The sequence below is a fragment of the Carettochelys insculpta genome, chromosome 12, assembly GCF_033958435.1.
Source record: "Carettochelys insculpta isolate YL-2023 chromosome 12, ASM3395843v1, whole genome shotgun sequence".
Lineage (NCBI taxonomy): Eukaryota > Metazoa > Chordata > Testudines > Carettochelyidae > Carettochelys > Carettochelys insculpta.
In genome coordinates this window covers 29,244,476-29,252,428 of record NC_134148.1, presented here as the reverse complement: position 1 = coordinate 29,252,428, position 7,953 = coordinate 29,244,476, and the positions used below count along the sequence as shown (strand labels likewise).

General features: G+C 43.8%; 1 long non-coding RNA gene across 1 annotated transcript; it reads left to right on the top strand.

Moving 5' to 3' along the window:
- The first annotated feature begins 1,332 nt into the window (after positions 1-1,332).
- On the top strand, positions 1,333-6,597 carry LOC142019514 (uncharacterized). The gene is made up of 3 exons (XR_012647101.1): positions 1,333-1,722; positions 4,507-4,566; positions 5,376-6,597. It is a non-coding gene; the product is annotated as an uncharacterized LOC142019514 (long non-coding RNA).
- Positions 6,598-7,953: the final 1,356 nt, after the last annotated feature.

Sequence of the window (7,953 nt, the reverse complement as noted above, 5' to 3'; positions counted from 1 at the left end):
CCTGAATTGTCATAATGAGCCCGTCTGGAAAAGGTTGGGAACTGCTGCATTAGATGCACCCGCCAATCTTTGAAGATTTTGTATCGATTTCATTTTGAATGTTCTACACTGTATTGTCTATGTGTAAAAATGTTTGTCTCCTAAATTTCAGTCGGAACCTAATTACTGGGGGAAGCGTAACTGGCTCAAAACTTCCTAGAATGTTTTCTAGTGTAACATCTGTATTCACACAAATCAACTGGAATAACAAGACCCAGGGGTGCAGCCCTGTTAGCTCAACGCCGAGTAAATTATTTTGTTAGTCTTTAAAGGGCTATAGGACTGCTGGTTTGTTTGGGAATATCAGGGTTGACAAATTCCACTGTGACTGTGGAGTGCAGCTAAGAATTGCCTTCTGAAAACGATTGCATCAGCCCCCTTTGCACGTCCTCTGCTGGACGTGCAGGTAGGTGTCTCACTGGCCCGGAGAGGGATGGTAGAAGTTTGCCTCACTCGGCGCGAACCTAACTCCTTCGTTTTGGATTTCACAGGAGCATCCTCCCTTCTCCCGCTGCGTCCAGCCCCTTCCTGACAGCCGTAGCTTAGAACGTACTAGCTGGGGCCATCTTCGCTTTTGATCTACCTAGTCGCTGAGCTAGGGGCGGTCCCACGCCGCTGGGCAACTCTGCTGCTCCCAAAGACTTTTGGGGGGATGGGACTAGGACCGCCGGGACCAGCCTCGCCTGGTGGCACATCCTTGCTGCGCGCCGCGCTGCAGCAGGCGTGGGGGGGGGGGGGGGCGGTTTGCAGTGGCTGCCCGGACGCGGTGGCAGGGAAGGCGGCTGGGGGTGGAAGGAGTCCCGGGGAGCCAGGTAAGAGGCGGCCACGCCGCTGCAGAGCGCAGGAAGAGCAGGGGGCCGGGAAGCCGGCGGGCACTTAACTCGCCCCGGCTCCCTGCGCTCCCAGGCCGGGGCGCAGCCGCTGGAAGGAGCCGGGCTGCTGCCCCCTGGACATCGCCGGGAAGGGGGAGCTGAGCGCAGCTGCACATCAGACAGCAGGGGGCTCCGTGCGTGATCCGGCCAGGCGCCCTGCCCTGCGTGGAGGGGCCGCCGCGCGCTCAGCAGCCTCCCGCCAGGAGGCTCGGGCCTTGCCCCGCTCAGCCGGGCTCCTTCACCAGCAGCCGAGGTGACGCGTTGGCGCTGGTTGGAGCTCTCGGCTGCCCCCTCTCGGGACGCGCTCGCCAGCGCAGCCGGGCTTGAGCCCCGCCCAGTTCCCGCCTGGGGAGCGGGGCGCCGCGCCAAGAAACGCCCCATCTGTCTTCCTTGCAGGGTTAAAGTCCCGTGCCCCGGCCTCCAGGGTGCTTCATGCAGCAGCGCCTCTCGCTGGCCGAACCCAGAGCTCTGCGGCTGCTGCGCCATGGGTGCGAGATCCCCTTCCCTGCAGCCCCGCCCGGAGAAGCAAGCCAGCCCTGGGCGTTTCTCTGCAGCCCGGCACTCGCTCACCTGCTGCTGCTTCTGTCTCGCTGGCCAGGGTCTCAAGCGACACCTTTGAACAGTTAGTAACACGTTGCCGGTGTCTCCCCTCACGCACTGCGCCCCGGGTGGGATGATGTAGCCCAGGCACGAGCAAGCTTTTTACCCTGGGCCCCAGTTTTCATTCCCCCCACCTCCAACCCATCCAAAGCAACAGAAGTTTCTATTATGTTCATATGAAAAATAAACCCCATTCGGCAGGTGCCAGAAAGTAAGTACATAATGTAAACACTTTATTAACTGGTGCATTAATGTGAATAGGCCGACATAAAAACGGTAACATAGTTCAACATTTTCTGTGAGATGGGTGAGCCTGACCCAGCAGCAGATTGTATTGCACGCCCCACCCCCGCCACCGCTTACGAAGTGTCATGCCTACCACTTTGCACATGCCTGATGGAGTCAGGTGGTATAGCTGAGATGTTGGTTCCAGTGACAGGAGGACCAGTCCTTGGCAGCTCAGGTGACCAAGGCAGTGGGCTGTGTGGAGCTTTCCAACAGGCTGTGCTAACAGCAAGGCTGCTTTCTTTACCTGACTTTCAAGCAGCAAGCCCAGGCGTGCAAGAGTGCTGAATCCTTGGGCGTTTTAAACACTAGAACCCAGAGTTCAGTCCCTTTTGCCATAACGTAAATTACATGCTCTGAGCTTTTGAATAGTAACAGAGAGGTAGCCCTATTAGTCTGTACTCCAACAAAACAAAGCAGAAATGTAGCACTTTAAAGACTAACAAAATAATTTATTCGGTGATGAGCTTTCATGGGACAGACCCACGTCTTCAGATCAATTTCATTTCCAATACAGACTGACATATATAAGTACAGAGGACCAAAAAGAAAAAAATTGCAATAAAAACTGACAAATCAAATAGGATAGAAGGAAGGGGTGAGAGGTGAGGGAATGTTAATCGTCCTGTCTGAGATAATTTAAGAGCACCAAAGAAAGGGAAGCAGCCCTTGTAATGCATGATGTAGTTGATGTAGGAATTTCTGGGTTTCGCCAAATCCACACTTTTTGCCTCAGTTCAGTGACACTGGGTGTCCAAAATCTGCATTGACATCAAAATTCCATGGTTTGAGCCAATGCTTCCTTAACACATACTGTAGTTCCTGGGAAAAGAAACAATAGATGTAGGGCTGTTATTTGGTGTTTGTCTTGTAAACATTCACTTACATTTATATTCTTCATCCTCTTCAGAGTTTGAGTTGCATTTCTCCCCTTCCCCTATCCAAATCTGTAAGCACTAGCTGAATTCAAGCACATACACATAGGGCCTGTGGGAGATGTTTCCATTGCACAGCTCTGCCCCTTAATACATCTGAAGCCTCCTCCCCTTTCCTTCCTGTCCTGAATCACTCTTGCTTGGAAACAGCAAACACTCTTGGTCATTTTTCCCTTTTTGATTTACAAGCAGGCCCCTAACAGGCTCTTTAGTTGATCTTTCAGGTGATTACTGTTAATAATGATAACATAAAGATATCACAATCATAAATACTTTAACTCAGATGCTTAGGACGCACAACAAGGTTCAGTGCTAGGTTCATCTGGTAAGGTTACCAAATATGTGTATCTGTGTTGTTTAAAACAAAACATTGTTTATTAGTAGTACATATAGCTAGCAAATATCTTGAATTTCCATAGGGGGAAAATGACTAACATTTTCTACCAATGCTTTTTGGGTTTCCACTGTAAAAATTCCAAACCAGAAACATATTTCATTCACAAAGTATGATGCATGCTGTGAAATGCAACATGTTTAAGTAGCATCCCATAGGTTTTGATCCAAAGCCCATTGAAGTTAATAGGCCCTCCAATGACTACTGTGAGTTTGGGATCAAGGCCATACTGCACAGTGAGCTGGGATTCAGGTTTACTGGAAATTAACTGTCCAGCTGTTTGGTTTCAGAAGTGAGCTGTGCACACAGTTAATAGGATAATTAGTCCCAACTGAGTTCTGTTCCTGGCTCTGTGACTGAGTTTATCATGTTATTTTTGGCAAACCTTCCCCTGCTTCAGTTTACCCATTTATAAAATGGGTATATTAGTTATCTCTGTCTCCCGGGAGTAGTGACCATTAATTTAACAAAGTTTGTAAGTGCACTGAGATCTGCAGATGAAAGATGCTCTAGAAATGGAAAGTATTGTTATTTACTATTATGCCATAATAATTCTGAGATAATTATACATTTCTGTTGTAACCTAATAAAAGTTATATTGCTGCTATGCTGTAGTAGGGGTTACTTAGCACAGCTCTTTGCTGAATAGATGGGTAGCAACATTAAATATAACTCAGCCAATCTTCAGAAAGTTGACATATGTTATAGTAATCATACTACAGTAAACTCTTTCATATCTGGCAGCCCTGGGACCAGAAGTCTTCTGGATATTCAAATATTCTGGACAATAGAGAGGAATCCTAGCCATGCATAACACGAAAGAAAAACAAGATATTAAGAAACAAACAAAAATGTAGGCAAAGTACTTTATTTACCAACATCAGTAGTGTTGTACGCCATAAACTTATACTGTATTTGCTATATTTATTTGTATTTACCTTCACTATAGTATACTTATGGAAAACCTAACTAAAATTGAATTATGGTTTAAATACTGGTTATTTGAGAGTTCTGGATGATAGAATGCTGGATATGAAAGAGTTTACTCTACATGCAGTAACAGGTATAACGGATTATAACAACAGTTGAGTAAGATACTAGTTTAGACAAAAAATACACAAAATGGGTCCTTACATTACAGTCTGTGACCAGACAGTAAAGCACCAATAGCTAGAACACATCATCTTTGTATTCTATTAATTTGTCTTACTGAAACGTACAGTAAGCCTTCCAAAATACATTTTTGGTGCAGTAAGCCAAAATATATTCAGTAATAGAGTAAAACATTCTTAAATGCATACATTTATAAATGTGCTAGGAGGAAATATGTTCTTCCCTGGTTATGCTTAATAGATTTTTACTGTATTTATGATTATTTCAGAAAATAGCCTGAATCCCAAGAGTTCTTTGTGGGATACGGATCATGAAGGATTATTTCATGGTAAGAAAATTCTCCCAGGGACTCCTGGATCATATAAGCTCTCTAGCCTTCTTAAAAGTAAAGCTCTTGTAAGTCACGAGGAAAGAAGGTTGGTAACAAATCAGAACCTGACCCAAAAAGCAAAAGAAGAGCAGTTATCATGCAACATGCTTCTTAAGCTTTACAGAGGTGTGTTTACCGATGCCTTTGGACCTAAACTTGCTTGGAGTATATTTCAGTTTCATAACTGTGCTAAGCAAGTCAGTTCCCAAAATTCAACTCAACCCTCTCAAGCAGCTGCCATCCAAACTGAAGCCACTGGTGTTATACCAGGTGCTTAAGCACCTTGGGGACATGGGAGTAGGCTGAAACTCAGCAATCCAAGGCCTTCTTACTGCTCAAGAAGCAAATGCTTAAAACAAGGAGAATGTTGTTTAACTCTGAGGTGAAAGAAAGCAGTAGGTATATAAGGAGAATGCCTGTTTCCTGTGTTCTTAACATTTTTGGCTTGCCTCTGTGTTTACTATCCTGGTGTGACAAATATTTAATTGTTTCACCTGTGAGCTTATGGATGCATGTTAGAATGGTGGCTTTTAAGGGTCAGCAGTTCCAGCTTTTGCCATTGATTAGTACTTAAGTGCCCATCTTCCTGCCCTCTTTCAATTCCCTCCCATCCCTAAGGCCCAGCCTTAACTTCACTGGCTTCAGTGGGATTAATGGCCTGGGTTATAAAATCCTTAATGAAAGCCTTAATGAAAGGCTTGGAGCTCTGCCTCTGTTCTGGCACTGCTGCTCGCTTCTCATTTCCTTTTATGATCTATGATCCACAGTGGAGCAAGGGCTGTTCTAAACCAGGCTCCTGCAGTCTGGCCTGCTGTGCTACGAGTTTGCTACAAGCAAAAGGATCATGCAGAATCCAGTAACAGAGGGTTTTAGGAGCCCTGCAAAGCCTCCACCCAGTGTTCATCAATAAATGCCCGAAGTTGTGAAGTGCATTGTGAAGCATCTGCTAAGTGCTGATCATCTGAATTGCCAGATTGACGTTTTTGGGAGATGATGTGCTCAAAACCTAGTCAGAAGGGATTCTATCAAGATAGGTAGGAGAGAGGGAAGTTTGCTGGCTGTACAATAAGACACAGTGTTCCCTGTAAGAAGAGCACTTGGATGGCCACCCAGGAGAGAGTCAGGTTCCACCCAGTTGATCAGCAGAACACCTACAGCCAGCAGCATGTAATTCTACTGGTGGTGCACATGTGCACATGGCTCAGTGCACATAACAAAATGTATTCTGCCCATGGATGGAAAGAACTAGAGGGAACAATGATAAGAGATGCTATAAAGACTCTAGATGCAGGATGTAGAAGTCACTGGGTGACAGGTTTTCATCAGGTACCATTGCCTGGAAAGGTTGAGTACCATTCTGTTAGAAAACTACCTCTGTAAATCAAGAGACATCAAAAAGAATTTTATGGCTGTACAGTGTCCAAAAAAAACCCACACTCCAGTTCTCATGGGGATCTTAGAGTGCTACTTTAATACAAATAAACAGTAATTTGTTGTGTATTATACAAAGCATGTCTGGCTGACGTGGTTGTATTACAGTTTTTAAGCCATTAGAACAAATTGAAATACTTTGATGTATTCTAATTTTTCTCAACATTGAACTGAATGTTGGCCTACGAGAGACACAAATAATTTAACTTTTGCCAAGAAAAAATATCAGCACAGAATATGCAGGAACATTTGCAGATGGAAAGAGGCAAGTTTTGTATTTATTGAAAATATGTTGAATTTTAATGGTGGTGTGTAAGTAGGAGTCTCGTGTTATCCATTTTCAGGGCTAAGTGTCACATTATGTATGAATTCATGTGAAATGGATTCCTGCTTTGACCTGTTCCAGCCTAAACCAAAAGTCATAGCAAGCATATTGGTTTAAGTGATCTTGGCATGCAGCTAATTCAGTGCAAATCCAGGAATGAAATTTACTCAATATTGTTCATGAAAAGGACTCTTGAGAGATCATCTGTAAGGTATTAGGAACGGAGTATGTTAATCATGTGCAAGGGTGACCCCTGTTGGTAGAATTTAAAACCAGATGTGGACAAATCTCAATTACTGCCCCTACCTGGTAACCCAGATTATGGGATTTTCTGTAGCTTCTGATTTTACATCGGTGTAATTAAGAGACATTAAAAAAGAATCTCAAAACAACATGGAGATCAAAACACTAATTTTCTCTGTCTATATGTGTGTATGCACAGATACATACACATATTGCCCAATGCATTTATATCATTGAATATGTGTTCATATGTAGTTTATATGTATTATGTGCATTTGAAAACAGTCCTGAGCATCCAGTTTTGATTAAAAGTAGGACTGGGTGACATTTGTAGATACAGGGACTGTCTCACGTTACTTTTGTTCAAACTATTCCATGGGAACTACTTAGTGAAAACTGACCTTTTTTTTTCCTTCCACTCTCTGAGCAGTATTAAGGAAATAGGATATCATTCACAGAGGGAGTTTACCAGGGAGGAAAGTGCTTACACAGGAAGTACCATCCCTTCATTCCTGTGTGAATTTTGTCCCTGCTGCCAGGGGCATGGTGGGAACAAACTATTAGTCAACATTTCTGTCATGAATCAGCTATTTTTCTTAGTACCTTTATATGAGACCTCACTAGCTCCCAGTCAACCCAATTAATGCCAAATATTACATTTATTGCAATATGTTGGGGACTCAAATGTTAAACATTTCCTTGTCAGGAGATCCATTACAAAAGAGTGGCATGATCCAATTGTTTTTTCCAGGATGGATTACTACTGATTGCCTTACAAAAATGAATAATAGTAATTTAAAATGAGGCGCTCTTGCTAGGAAGGGCTGATGAGACAGGACGTCGTGTCTTCCTGTGTGAAAATGTGAGGACGGTGGGAGGGCTGGAAATGTTTGTGTGTTGAGAAGGCATCTTGTTGTTGAGGAGTATTGCATAATCTTTAATCTGGTGTTTATTTGGAAAAGAAAATTAATCTTGAAAATGAGAGTTGTCAAGGGTTAAATTAGCACCATTTCACCTTTTCAGTGTCAGCTCTCAGTCTGTAATGGGTCTCAGCTCATTTTCTTTACTGTTCCAGAAGTGAATTCTCAGAAGAGCACAGAGATGTTTCTAGTCTAATTTGTTCCACAGAATTGCCCACATGCAAGCTAGGAACTTCTCAATACTGGGAGAAAATTGCCTCTATATTGCTTATCTCGCAGCAGCCTTTTTCTCAGGAAAGAATCAAACCATGATAGCTGTGCTGCTGTCAACACAGAGAGAGAGAGGGAGAAATTTTGGAATAATAAATTAATTAAACAATCTAGAGATCTCTCCCAGCAAACAGAAAATGATGTTAAGACTGAGCA